Below are 15618 nucleotides of genomic sequence, written 5' to 3' on the forward strand. Positions count from 1 at the left end.
GTGCTATGAGCTTGAACTGCCCGACGCTGTTTTTGGAGTGAGAGGGCACCAATTGATTTTCCCGCAATTTTCAAATAATAAATTCAAACAATGAGAATGATATGTCATTGGAAAGCTATCAGCAAGGCACATCTTTTTTGTATCTAACATTTGTCTCAAATCCATACGGTTTAAAACTAATTTTAGACGTTTTAAAATCATATTTTCGTTGTACTTTGCGAGATGATGACTTGAATTTGATGGGTAAAATCTCTTGATTTGTTGTGAAATATAGTAGGTAATTAAATTAGACTCACGATCTACCATATAAAGTTTTTTGGTGCCAACTATTGAGGTGATCGGTGATTAAAATGATGAGATTAGCACACCAGATTTCCCTGATGCTAAAAATAGTGTACTGAACTTCTGGTGACATGAGCTTGCACTGCTCGTGCAATGAGCTTGAACTTCCCTACGAAATATTGAGCTGCTTAACTGCAAGGTTGACCTGCGCACCTGTGAAGGTTGAACCGCCTTCCCGTTAAGGTTGAACTGTCTGCCATGTTATGGTTGAACTATCTCTCCTATCAATCTATCAAGGATACTGACGGGATAATTCTTAAAATTTTAAATTATTGTCTGCCCATTTTTGTGTGACGGGCATCAAATGATTTTACCGCAATTTCTAAATGATATATTCAAACAATGTCAATTATAAACCATTTGGAAAGGTGTCCACAAGGCGCATCTTTTTCGTATCTAACATTTGTCCCAAATCCGTACGATTTAAAACGAACTTTAAAGGTTTTAATATCATATTTTTGGTGTTACTTGCGAGATGATGACATGAATTTGATGGGTTAAATCCCTTTATTTGTTGTGAAATGCAGTACGTAATTAAATTAAACTCATACTCTACGATATAAATCTTTTGGTGCCAACGGTTGAGGTGGTCGGTGATCAAAACGATGAGGTTTGCACAATATATTTCCACCCCGCAAAAAACAGAGTATTGAACTGCCCGGTAACATGAGCTTGCACTTCTCGTGCAATGAGTTTGAACCGCCCGACGCGGTTTTGGAGTGACGGGGCACCGAATGATTTTCCAGCAATTCTCAAATGATAAATTCAAACAATGAGAATGATATATCATTGGAAAGGTGTCAACAAGGCGCATCATTTTTGTATATAACATTTATCCTGAATCCGTACGATTTAAAACTAATTTTGAAAGTTTTAATATCATGTTTTTGTTGTTTTTGCGAGATGATGACTTGAATTTGATGGGTCAAATCCCTTGATTTGTTGTGAAATGTAGTAGGTAATTAAATTAGACTCATACTCTACGATATAAATCTTTTGGTGCCAACGATTGAGGTGGTCCATGATCAAAAACGATGAGATTTGCACAATAGATTTCCGCCCCGCAAATAACAGTGTACTGAACTTCCCGGTGACATGAGCTTGCACTTCTCGTGCTTGAACTGCCTGAAGCTGTTTTGGAGTGACTGGGCACCAAATGATTTTAAAGCAATTCTCCAATGATAAATTCAAACAATGAGAATGATATATCATTGGAAAGGTGTCAACAAGGCGCATCTTTTTTGCATCTAACATTTGTCCCAAATCCGTACGGTTTAAAACTAACTATAAAAGTTTTGATATCATATTTTGGTGTTATTTGCGAGATGATGACTTGAATTTGATGGGTTAAATCCCTTCATTTGTTATGAAATGCACTAGGTAATTAAATTAGACTCATACTCTACCATATAAAGATTTTAGTGCCAACAATTGAGGTGTTCGGTGATCAAAACGACGAGATTTGCACAATAGATCTCCGCCCTGCAAAAAAAATAGAGTATTGAACTGCCCGGTGACATGAGCTTGCACTTCTCGTGCAATGAGATTAAACTGCCCGACACTGTTTTAGAGTGATGGGGCACCAAATGATTTTTTCGCAATTCTCAAATGATAAATTCAAACAATGAGAATGATGTATCATTGGAAAGGTGTCAACAAGGCGCATCTTTTTTGTATGTAACATTTGTCCCATATCCGTATGGTTTAAAACTAATTTTGAAAGTTTTAATATCATGTTTTTGTTGTTTTTGCGAGATGATGACTTGAATTTGATGGGTCAAATCCCTTGATTTGTTGTGAAATGCAGTAGGTAATTAAATTAGACTCATACTCTACGATATAAATCTTTTGGTGCCAACGATTGAGGTGGTCGGTGAACAAAACGATGAGATTTGCACAATATATTTCCGCCCCACAAAAAACATAGTATTGAACTGCCCGGTGACATGAGCTTGCACTTCTCATGCAATGAGCTTGAACTGCCTGATGTGGTTTTGGAGTGACGGGGCACCAAATGATTTTCCCACAATTCTCAAATGATAAATTCAAACAATGAGAATGATATATCATTGGAAATGTGTCAACAAGGCACATCTTTTTTGTATCTAACATTTGTCCTAAATCCGTACGGTTAAAAACTAATTTTAGAAGTTTCAAAATCGTGTTTTCGGTGTTCTTTGCGAGATGATGACTTGAATTTGATGGGTTAAATCCCTTGATTTGTTGTGAAATGCAGTAGGTAATGAAATTAGACTCATACTCTACCAATAAAACTTTTGGTGCCAACGATTGAGGTGGACGGTGATCAAAACGATGACATTTGCATAACATATTTCCGCCTCGTAAAAAGAGAGCATTGAACTGTCTGATGACATGAGCTTGCACTCCTCGTGCAATGAGCTTGAACTGCCCAACGTTGTTTTACAAAATGTTGAACTTCCTACCTACAAGGTTGACATGCGCGCCTATCAAGGTTGAACTGCCTACCTGTTATGGTTGAACTGTGTGTCCTCTGAAGGTCGAACTACCTACCCTATCAATCTATCAAGGACACCGAGTGGATAATTTTTAAATTTTTTAATTAGTGTACGCCCGTTTCGGAGTGACAGGCACAAAATGATTTTCCCGCATTTCTCAAATGATATATTCGAACAATGGGAATGATTTATATACCATTGTAAATATTTTGGTGACAACGGTTGAGGTGTCCGTTGATCAAATCGATGAGATTTGCACAATAGATTTCCGCCCCATAAAAATGGAGCATTAAGCTTCCCTCGACATGAACTTGCACTTCTCGGGAAATGTGGTTGTACTTCTCGGCACTGTTTCATGAAAGTGTTTAGAAAAACGACAATAATTTTCTCGTACGGTGTCCGTTTAAGGTCCACGGCCACACAAAATGCTCAGCACAACCACGAGCATCTGAACTTCCTGCAACATGTCCTTGTACTTCATGGCCTTCGTGGTTGTACTTCTCGGAAATGTTTCGATACTAGTGTGTTTTACAATAATTAAACATGTGTGTTTCAAAATGATAATTTTAGATTGTCCCTAGACTCTATTTATATTCTGCACTTCTCGGATCTTAATATTTGAACTTCCCAATCTTGCTATGTGAACTTACGTGGGAGTATTTTCTTTGAATACTTTTAGTTCCTATAATTACCGCTTGTACTTCCTCAAAGATGACAGGATTATTTTGTTTTTTCCACATTTAGTTTTGTCGGTTTTCTTGTACTTCCTATATTAAGTGTGTGTAGTGCTTACGTTGAATGGTTGTACTTCTCTTTGTCAAGTATTTGAACTTCCTCACGGGTGGTGGTATTATTTTGATTTTTCCACATTTAGATTTTGTTGGTTTGCTTGTACTTCCTATATTAAGTCAGGATGGGACTGGGCCGCGTTGACCCGCCGGGTCACTGACCTGGCCCAAAAATTCAAGGCCATTGGGGCGCATGGGTCGGCCTTGATATGTTTTTGGGCCAACAGAGCCGGCTTTGATCGACCCACAAGGTCAACGGGGTCGACCCGTCGATTCCAACTAGGAACAGCCCCCGTCTCCGCCTGACCTAGTCGCAGCCCCCGCCCCCGCCCATCTCTGCTGTCGGCGGCGGCGCTACTTCCTGCGTCTCTCCGGCTGCCCTCCGTACGGGTCGTCGCCGTCCTGGTCGCTGGCTCGCTGCCGTCCCGGTCGCCGCCCATCTCTCTTGCCGGTGGCGCTGCCTCGTGCTTGCTGTTTTCGTTCCTGGCGTCTCTGTCGTTCGCTGTCGGTCGGGGTCGTCGCCGGCGTTCCAGTCGACCCAACGCCGTCATTGTCTCGGTTGCCCTCTGACTTCTCCAACTCGTCCTGCTCCCAGCTCGCCATCTTCCTCCGATTCTCGACGGTTAGTGCTCCAATCCTCTCTAATCGAGCATATGTTTCTTGGTTAGTGATCTAGCTAGCCAAAAGATGTGTAGCGCAAATAAGGATGTTCGATCAGTACGTTCAGGTGCTGGCTTGAAATGTTCGTTTTCTTGAACTGGATTTCCTCCCTTTGCGTCCTCAGATTGTCTATACAGAGACATCGCAGTCCCAGTATCCTTGTTCGCAGAACTTGACGATGATTCCACCATAGACGTACTGGTAATTTTACCATTCCACTTGGGTGGTGGACCTAGGATACCATCAGAAGAGTCTTGTTTCTTGCCAGTTCTGGCTCTACCGTGGTCACAAGTTGTTATCTAGTAGGACTGAAAACTCACTGAATTTTGGTTTAGACAACTGTAGAAAGAAACAGAGTACAAAAAAGAGAGGTAAAAAGACAGTCTTCAAAACTGATAGTACACTGAACTTTTGTAATTATCATCCACGATTCTCAATTTTCATCCACCGATTGTACACCTGAACTAGATAATGTGATCCAGATAAATAGAAACGTCCCACTTTCTGATCAGAAACATGTACTGTGTATACTCATCAGGCAAACTCACTGAATGTTCCTATATTTCCCTCTGATCAGAAACATGGAATTGGAAGAAGGGAATCCTTTCCCTATCTGCTGACGACATATCTTGTACCAGGCATACTGAATGTCATGTCTTGCTTTTTATGTTATTAATTCCTTGTTTGGTACTAAAAATATTCTCCTCGATGTTTAATGAAATTTTCTTTACCATTTCCTGATGAGTACAGATGACAAGTATTGAAGCATGTGGGAGAGCGCATGGTAACCTTCACCTGATGATGAAGCATTCACATGAGGAACTGAGAGTTAACACTTAATAAATGTAGTCACAGCTTAGACGGAAGAAATTTGTTGTGTTGTGTTGTGATGATGTGACTTTGCTATCAGATTCTAGATTGATGCCGTGAGTTTGCTGTGTGCTATATATATCTTTCCTCCGTCCCCAGCATTTTGTCATATCCAGCATCAAAATCTGAAGAAGTAGATTTCATCATATTAGTAACCTGTAACCACTATTTTTTGGCTCGCTTGTAACTTATTTATATTAAATTATCATCTCTGGTTAGCTAGCAGTTTTGCTTGATAGTAATTTATTTGGACAATGTTATTTGTATAAATAAAAGCTTATGCATCGTATTTGTACATCAAGAAATACTGCACTGAGCCACTGAATGTTCTCACTTCTCAGCAAGTTGTCCATCAGACTTCTCAGCAAGAAACATCAGCAAACGGGTGCAGCAGACACATTTCCACTGACGTAACATCAGTGATTCAACGAATGGGCGCACGTGGACATGCCGTTTGGGTCGGCCTTGACGACCCAATGGGCCAGTGGGGCCAGGACCTTTTTCTGAAATGGGCCGACCCACGGCTCCTCTTATTGGCCTTGGGGCCACAGGGGCCAGGTCCGGGGCCAGGTCCGGGCCGACCCAATCCCATCTTGAATATTAAGTGGGTGTATTGCTTATGTTGAATGGTTGTACTTCTTCTAGTTAATATTTGAAATTCCTCGCGGGTGGTGGTATTATTTTGTTTTTCTACATTTAGATTTTGTCGGTTTTATTGTACTTCCTATATTAATTGGGTGTACTGCTTATGTTGAATGGATGTACTTCTCAGCCTCAAGTATTTGAACTTCCTCGCGGATGACAGGATTTTTTTCTACATTTTAATTTTGTCGGTTTTCTTGCACTTCCCATATTAAGTAGGTGTACTGCTCGTGTCGAATGGTTGTAACTCTCGTCGTCAAGTATTTGAACTTCCTCACGGATGACGGGATAATTTTCTACATTTGTAGTCGGTTTTGTTGTACTTCATATATTAAGTTGGTGTAATTCTCGTGTTGAATGGTTGTACTTTTCGCCATCAAGTCTTTGGACTTCCTCACAGACGATGTGATTATTTTGGTTTTCTACATTTGTTATTTGTTGGTTTTCTTGTACTTCATATAAAAGCGGGTGTACTACTCGCGTCGAATGGTTGTACTTCTCATCGTCAAGTCTTTTACATTTTCATCATCAAGATTTTGGACTTCCTCACAGATGATGTGATTTTTTTGTTTTTATACATTTGGATTTTGTTGGTTTTCTTGTACTTCCTATAACAAGTGGTTGTATTGCTCATGTTGAATGGTTGTACTTCTCATCGTCAAGTTTTTTAACTTCCTCGCTAATGACGGATTTTTTTGTTTTTTCTACATTTTTTTTGTTTTTTCTACATTTCAATTTTGCATGTTCTTGTACTTCATATAGTAAGTGGGTGTACTACTTGGCCTTCGTGGTTATGCTTCTAGGAGATGTTTTGTACTTCCCAACGTTGCTATGTGATTTTTTTTAGGAGGATCTGCTTTTGCAGTTCCAAAATGGACCATTTGTACTTCTGATAGTCACCGCTTGTACTTCTCATAATCACTCCTTGTGCTTCCCGTGAGGCAAAAATGTCATATGTTATTATTATTATTTTTAATGCACCTCCCAAAACTAGTCAATTGCACTTCCTAATGTTGACGTGTGTTAGTTTCTATGCACTTCATCAAGGACAACTTTATGTTAACTCGTCAGTGGGTTTGTACTTTCCATATTTGTAACGTGTACTTCCCGTTGATACTTTATTGTACTTCCCAGAAACATTTTTCAGATTTTCGCAGAGGGCCACGACGGCGACAAGGGCGGTTGCGGCTCGAGGGTTGACCGGTGGTGGGATTGGCAGAGAGTAGAAGCGGCGGTACAACTATAGAAGATTTTTTCATATGTGCCAAACTGTACTCCAAGCTAGGGTTGAGGATTTACAACTAAAACAATATTGCATACGTGTCAAAATTCCTTTCCCATAATTTAAATAAACAGAACATCAAATAAAATCATTTTGTTTTGAAACCAATGCCATTTGATAGAGTTTTTTTTCAAAAAAATAATGCAAAAAAAGATTCAACTTATTTGGATTTTTATTTTGCAAAATATAGCAGTTTAAAATTTGCATCAAAATGTGAAAATACAGATTTTATCATTTTTCTGTAAAAACTATTGGAAAAAGCAAAACAGCTGACAGCAGGACCCACTACTTATTGTAGCGAACCGACACATTCTTCTTCTCCCTCCCTTGAACAGGGCGAGAGGGATGGAGGCGACGTGCTGGTGGCCGGCCATTTACGCTCCGGCGAAGGGAAGAAGGAGGAGAGGCGGCCTGGTGACTCTGCTCGTCGGAGCGCGTCGAGGGAGCTCCTGCACAACTCGGGGGAGTCGCGGGTGACAAGGGATTAACTTGTCAATGCCTACAGATTGTAGACTAGGGTTTAGTTGGAAGTAGAGGGAATGGATTTGACGACTTACACGTGTCTCCATGGGTAAAAAGGTTTTTTTACTGCGACGGAACTGAACAGGCGCTACAGTGCGCGTGCCAGAAAAAGCGGAGGACGTGTGTCCCCACTTGCATAACGTGTCATGCACCGTAGATTTTGGGTCCACAGGTCAGCGACAGGACAGAAGTCGCGTCTTCCCGATATAATGGTTGTGGCTATCGTCGGCACTAATGTCACTTTAAAAGAAAATTTTCGACTATGGTGTTATGAGGATTGGCGACAGAGAAGGAATAATCATAATTTCGAGAGCTTATGATCAAATACAAGCATTTGTTCATATACTCGGGGGCTACTCTTATCAGAAGTATTGTTTATACTTCTGATAAGAGGTGAACGCGGATGATACAATATAGAGTGCTTCATCAGAAAAGCAAGTTGAGCCTACATCCAAGTACAAATACTCGACTGTAGCCTCGGGGGCTACTCCCATCAGGAGCGCTGGTCGCGCACCCGATAAAAATGGAAGAATTCGAAAACGATGTCAATATAGCGACACAAGATGTTAAAATGGTGAGCCTACAACCAAATACAAGCACTTGGCTATAGCCTCGGGGGCTACTCCCATCGGGAATGCTGTTCGCGTTCCCGATGAAATTGTAAAAGGCATGGTGAGCATATTTCGAGTTATACAAATATACTCCCATCGGGAGGACAAGATAAAAATATGTAAGTCATTCGGTGACTCGAATAAATGTGCTATTTCAACAGCCGAAAAAGTACTCGACAATATATTCTCAGAGTGCCTCAGTCGCAAATTAATCTCTGAATGCCGCAATATTTTGCGAAGGTAAGTCCCCGGGATCCGCCCTGTGCGGCGTGGCACCGCCTCTGACGGCGCTTTGCTACTTTTTCCGTATCAGCAGATGCGAAGAAAAATCCTAACGGACGCGTTAGGTATCCGATAAAATATAACTGGAATTCGACATCTGGTAAGACCTTAAGTGGCGCATGTCGAGTTACACCAGTATCCCGAGATCATGTCCAGGGACGTGATCTTGAAGTAGGTTGAGCAGTTAACTAGTACATGATCCATCAGATGAACTAGCCCCAATTACCGTTATCCCTGTACAATATACGACTATTTTATTAAAGATATGTATTAACTCGAAGAAGCTGTATGGTAATTGTAAAGTTGGAGATTTTCCCTGATTCTTCGATTCAAGCAAAATCTCGGGGGCTACTGACATAGGCATCCCCAATGGGCCTGCCGGAGGTGGTACCCGGGGTTTTACTGAAGGCCTACGACCCGAAGATTATAAAGCCCGGAAGCCCAGTCAGGAGATATTTTGGAAAGATAGAATTGTATTAGGAATATTGACTTGTAACTATTACGGGACGGACTCAAATAGTCTCCCGAACTCTGTAACTTGTGTATCACGAAACCCTCGGCTCCGCCTCCTATATAAGGGGGAGTCGAGGGACAAAGAAAGGACTGATTCTATTATGAACGCAACCCTAGTTTTCTAGTAGTCGAGCACTTTTTCGGCTGAACCTTCGAGATCTACTTGCCCTCTACTTCCAACTAAACCCTAGTCTACAATCTGTAGGCATTGACAAGTTAATCCCTTGTCAGCGGGAGGCTAGGGCGTCGTGCTTGACCGGCGGCCACGGTGGACAGAGGTGATCGGCGGTAATGACTCCGACCAACCCTTACACCGGAGAGTAGGGCTACGGCTTCATGGTTGTGTGGGGGCTCTATTGGTGGCCTTGTCTTGGAGAATTATGGTCTGTGGTGCACGAATTTGGGAGAGGCCGAGCGGAAGGGAATGAGATCGCCAGCGGTGATCTGTAATGACGAAACGAGGCCTGACCAAAACGTTGGGCGATAATGCTAGGTTCACGATCGAAGAAGTCGCTGAAGATGGCGAACCGATTGCACCCGCGAAGAACGAAAAATTATTTGTAATTCAATGCGGAGTTATTGTTAGGGGAAGCATCCCAATTACCGTTCGAGAATGGAATAAGCCAAAGGCAGATGGATTTTCTTATGTCGAGGATAGATCCAAAGATATGCTTTGGCGTACCCTGATGACAAATTTCACCCTACTGGAAGAGGTGGATCCATTAAACATAGTTATAGAGCGAAAAGTCAAGGCATGGGCTCTTAAGAACATGGCTGCACAATTCAACAACCACAAGAAAAGATTGCACAAGGACTATATCCTGAAAGAAAAGACTTCGGAGTTCACTGGAGCGAATGAGAAGCTAAAAGATCACTAGGATGAATTCATGTTGTACAAGCAATCAGATGTAGCTCTGAAAAGGTGGGCAACAAATAAGGCAAAAGCTAAGAGGAAGATATATCATCATGTTATGGGGACAGGTGGCTACAAGACTAACATGCCTAAGTGGAAGAAAGCTGCGAAGGGCCTGATTGGCAAAGGGATCAATCCAGAGACATCAGGGTGGACCGAACGCGCAAAGGAGTGGTTCTACGAGCATGGGGGACAATTGAACCAAGAAACATGGGAGTGTATTTATACAAAAGAACATTTTGCACAACCTTACGAAGCCCTTAAAACTGCACATCAGGAGGTGCGGGAGGGAAAGTTCCATCCCGAAAGAGAGAACGACGAGCTGACACGTGCCCTTGGGAATCCTAAACACTCATGACGAACACGAGGCACACCAGGCTCCCTTCCGTGGAAGTTTGGGTTTTCCGAGGAAAGGAAGAGATTTCCTGCTGGAAGCTGTGAGAGGAGAAAGGCAAGGGATGCAGACCGGATGCATCGGATAGAAGAAACATTGAGTTCGCAGCAGGAGCAATTAAACGCAGTACTTAGCCAGCAAGGTACCGGCCCATCTCAGCAGCAGCATGAAGATCCTGCATTCGATGCTACCGGACCACAATCTCAGCGGAGAAGCAGCGTGGCTTCCACGGAGCTCCCTACTGATTATGATGCGGTGATATTGGCTCCTTGCTACCCCGTGGATGATATCACGGAGAGCGTAAATTGTGAGCTACATTTTAAAGTGATGAAGATATCCATGAAGGTGGCGGTCGGCTTTGTCTTACCTTCTAGACCTAGACCAACTTATCATTGCTCTCCGGTTCTAGATGGCTATGCTATTGTCGGGGTGGATGAAGTCATGAAGGGATTTGAGTAGCTGAAGTTTGACTCTGCAGGTGGAGGGGATCTGAATGAACTAGGAGAAGACATTAGAGGCACCATTCTATGACGAAAGGAAAACATCGTGCTTCCAAATTGAAGCCAATGCCACCTCCAGCTCAATCTCCAACGTCTCCGCCACGTCAACACACTCTGCCGCCTCAGCACACTCGGCAAAAGCGGAAGAGCACCACCGCTCTGGCGGCTAGTAGTACAGCTGCGAAGAAATCCTCAACAACGAATAAGGCTCCTCCCAAGTTACCATACAAAATGACTGATGAGGAAAACACCGCTATCGTGACTGCCGATGTAAAGCAGAAGCTTGCATCGAAATGGCCCCCACCAAAGAAGTACATAGCACCGAGAACAGTGAAGCACTATGTTGACATGCTTGAGTGACCATCGCTAGTTGAAGCTCTATCAGACTATGACCACTCCAGACTATGACCGCTCTATTGTACAGTATGTTAAAGCAAGCGGGAAAACAATTGCACAGAACCCGGAGTTACCCCCCCCCCCCCCAAGACTACTATCTCACGGCTGAATTAGCATCTAGATACTCATACGGGAAGCCTCTCCTCAGAGCTGATCAGTTCACGCTTCTAGCACAAATGCGAAGATTGCATGACCGGTACATGAAAGGCTGCACGAAAGGGGACATCATGCCCATCGTGGCAGTTCAAGATGAGCATTACTTCAGTGGAGACGATGAGATATACATGAATTTGAATAATTATTTCAGTTATTCAATCAAGACGCCATGGACAAATCTCTCGTTGGTTGCTATTGTCTGTAAGTGATTTATTTCTGTAATTAAGTCTCTAGCTCAGCTCATTCATTGCATGAATAATTATTCTAACCATATTCTTGTGTACGCTATTATGCAGAATGAGGATGCTCGAATGCAAAGGAGGACAAATCTATGACTTTGGGTTCATTGACCCAAATATCGTTAATGAATTTACGGTAGAAAAACAAGCCAAGGACACAAAGGAGTACTTGCTAACGTTTCTAATGAAACAAGAAATCAAAATGGAAATATTATTTCCTTACAACTTCAAAGGCAGCTCTCCGCTGACCGTGGATGTCCCGGTCGAGGGAGCTCTGGCGTGAAGGTGCAGGGTGCGGGGCGGCCACCGGCGTCGAGGCGGCGGCATCCGGCGTCGACGAGGCGGCGCAGAGGCCGGCGTGAAGAGCGGGGGGCGACGCGTGGAGGACGTCGTGAAGGTGCGGGCGCGTCTAGTTCTTTTGCGGCGAGAGCGGGTTGGGGGGTTAATGAGGTTGGGGCGTCCTGACCCCTGTTGGATTTCGGCCCAAGCGCGGGTGCGTGGGGTTTTTTCCGGGCGAGGTCAGCCCTGCCCAGATGCGAAGCTCGATTTCAGCTTCTCTACCGGGCATGGCTGAAAGGCCTTTTTCGGGTCAGTTGGGCAATGCCCATATGGGAGAGCCGGGCTACCAAACAGCCAAAATCTCAGAAATCTCTACTGAGATAGGAATTGCTGGGTTGGCCCGACCTACCAAACACACCCCGAATCTTCTTAGATGGAAGAGAGGGAATAGCTGGATCACACACGTGATTGCTTCGAGCAATCACTTTTCAGTGAGAATAGGAGCAGACTGCTTTGGTAGACCGTAGACCTAACTTTCCTATTCATATTTTGGCCAACTCGTGGGGATCCTACATTTTAATCATTATTACTGTACTATGTCTCGGATTATAATACTCCCTTCATTCTAATGAATTAGACGTCCTCATTTCTCATGTTTTTTCTTTGACCGAAAAATACTCCAAATATATAAAGATTGTTGGTATAAAATTAGCATCATTACAAAGTATTTTTCGATACAAATCCAACCATACTAATTACATATAATATGATTAAGGTTTTTTTGCTACATTTTTTGGTTAAAGTTTGTCTTAAAATACGCGTACGTCTTATTCAACAAAACGAAAGTAGTTTAATGTAACATGGAGTAGTACTCTTACCTCCCCGTTGGAGGGGTTTGAAGCTGGGGAAATTGTGTCTAGTAATGGTGACCTGAGCATCCTTCATCAAATAAATCACACGTAGGTATAGGACGCCTTTTAAATTACTGGGCAGGGCTTCAGAAGGAGGGTGACAAGATTTTGATGATGGAAGAAGCAAACAAGTTGATGCAGGCGGGTCCTGTTTCCAGGTCAAGGGCGTGGGACTGGCGAGAGGCAAAGTCGTGCCAGCTTGATGATTACTAGGAGCTGATGGTGGTGAAAGATGAAGACATAAATTGCTTTACTGATCCCTGGTTTGTGATGCTTGTCGATGGTGATAGTTTCGACCTGGATGGGTTCCGAGATGATGTCTTTGTAACTAGTGTTCCTTTTCGTGCTTGATGTTTTGTTGAGACTCCTTTGTGCTAGGTTATGATCTGGTGGCATCAGGTTTTGGCCCCATAGTGGTTTCTTGACGTCCAAACGTCACATGGGTTTCTTGCTGGTGCTCCAACTCGCTTCATGTTCCCTATCTCGTCTCTCTTTTACTTTTAGTTGTACAACTGTTTTTTCTGAAATGAAAGCATCCGCCCAGCCTCTGCACCCAACCGATTTACATGGGCTTTATATTATTTCATAATTCATAGTATATCAGTTTTACATCTCATGAAACAGTCAAAGTCGTGGCAAAAATAAGCCATCTAAATAAAGAACGAGAGCATCCTCTATGCATCTTGGATTCGCTCAGAATGGCTGAAGATGGCCCGAACAAGCACCATCATATGATTGCATCCAGTATTCATAGGTTCCCGATGATACACATGAAGAAGGTAGGATCACATGTGGATTAAAAAAGGCGCCCTGTGTACAACCTGCAAAAAAAATCGTTTCGCACATCTGTTAAAACCAACATTGTTTCGACAATTCTAAATTGCCTAAACTAAAGAGCAAACCCCCACGTGAATTTTAGCTTTTGTTATTTTATCAATCCCATTAATTAAACCAATTGTCAAACATATTTGTAACATTAGCTTGAGGTGGGATGTTATACGTGAAGTGGACAACTCTCCAAACTGGTTGTGCAAAAGGAAATGAGATAAAAAAAAAGGTGGTCAATAGTTTTGTGAGAACCACAAAACACACACTTAGTACACACAATCCATCACCTTTTCACCAGGTTATCCTTTTAGAAGCACCTTTTTTTTATAAACAAACCATATGAAAATCTTAATATTCAGTGGAACCTTAATCCTCCACGAGTATTTCTTAAGAAAAAATGTATGCACATTCATACAATGGGCATACATAGATTTAACCAAAAAAAAAAACCACTCATGGTCAAGAGCTATCTAAAACTATCGGGTTCATCATTTAAATCCACTCCCACTAGTCTTCTCACAAGGCTGATCCAAAAGTCCCACTTATCCAATTGAATCAAATATTCAAAGGTCTATCAACTATAAGACATTTCCTAGTAACATGTATTTATGCCTAACATATTATTATATAGGGTACTAAGATGCTAACGTGAGTCACCAAGCCATGTGTCTTGTCAAAACGGGTTTTCATGACATCTTCTTTGATAAAGAATCCCCACTGAAAAAACTCATCTTTAACCCCCATAAGTCCCATCGTAAAGGGAAAATCTGTGGGTTTAGTCTGGACTCGCCGGTGTCTTGCTTATGTATCTTCTTGCCACACACCTGATCTTTCCATATTTGAATGAATGGAAAGGGGTCGAATCCGGTTGGACAAGGATCCTGCGAAACATTGCCATAGCATTCTTTGGCGGTGATGGACTGCAAGAAGTTCATTCTCTCTTTCTTTCTTGATGGTATGATAACTAATGGCAGTTTCTTAACATTAATCGGCGGGAGACTTGTTTCAGGAAGAATGAATTATCGTTCCAGGTAATGGGTGAAATTTTCACTGCAACCTAGCAAGAGGTAAACACTGCACTTTTTTCGCGAAAACGCAAAAGCCTTGCAATTCGATGCATTGATAGAAAAGAAAGTTATATGTACAAACCCCCAAAAGGGCACACCCCGCCATACAACTCAACCCAAGAAAAGGAAACTAGTCGAGGGGAGGAGCTGGCGGACACCCCGGGCCCTCCCGTCCGCCCAAAGCCGCGCGTTGGACCTAATGTCATTGAATAAGGACGTCACCGAAGGCCGTGCGTTGTCGAAGACCGCTACATGCCGGTGTTTCCATATCCACTACGCCGTAAGCATAATAATCGATGAAATTCCTTTGCGCAGCTAGCGAGGGACGGTAAACACTGCACTTCGGGGGATTTAATTTCAACACATTTAGACGTACACAGTACACGACTACATGAACACGCCAGTGCTATGCATATGCAATAATGCACACCTATATAACGGAAAAGTCCGGTTTGAACGTGGGTGCATGTGAACCCTAGTTGGAAATGCATTTTTTAAATGTTAAAAAATTCTGAAATAAAAATATTCGGGTACATACGCAAGTTTCATGTGTGCGTAGAAAGTTTTCGCGGAGAAACCACTTTTTTATTTCAAAATCTAAAAAAGACAAAATACGTCACATATATAGTGCTATATAGCCCTGGAAAATTTCACTTTTTTGCCGAGACAAAATAAAAGATTTTTTCGTCACGAAACTCATATCCAGGGTACATATTTGAGATCATCTGGGAAATCATTTTGTGTTTCGATTTTTAAAACATGTTTTGATATCACAAACGGAACTTTTCAAAAAGTGGGTTCACATGCCCCCATGTTCCATATATGCACACTCACTGTATAACACACTATGCTATGCTAGCTTAGCTGCGCATTTCACATGCATGTCATGCCGGCTAGAACCGTGTGTACACTGTATACTGCAAACACTCTACTACCGAGTGGTACA

The 15618-nt window shown here is 42.4% G+C and overlaps 1 long non-coding RNA gene across 1 annotated transcript; it reads left to right on the top strand.

The window, feature by feature from the left end:
• The first annotated feature begins 4109 nt into the window (after positions 1–4109).
• On the top strand, positions 4110–4872 carry LOC124651870. The gene is made up of 3 exons (XR_006987519.1): positions 4110–4229; positions 4392–4468; positions 4845–4872. It is a non-coding gene; the product is annotated as an uncharacterized LOC124651870 (long non-coding RNA).
• Positions 4873–15618: the final 10746 nt, after the last annotated feature.

This window comes from Lolium rigidum, chromosome 5 (assembly GCF_022539505.1).
Source record: "Lolium rigidum isolate FL_2022 chromosome 5, APGP_CSIRO_Lrig_0.1, whole genome shotgun sequence".
NCBI classification, from domain to species: domain Eukaryota; kingdom Viridiplantae; phylum Streptophyta; class Magnoliopsida; order Poales; family Poaceae; genus Lolium; species Lolium rigidum.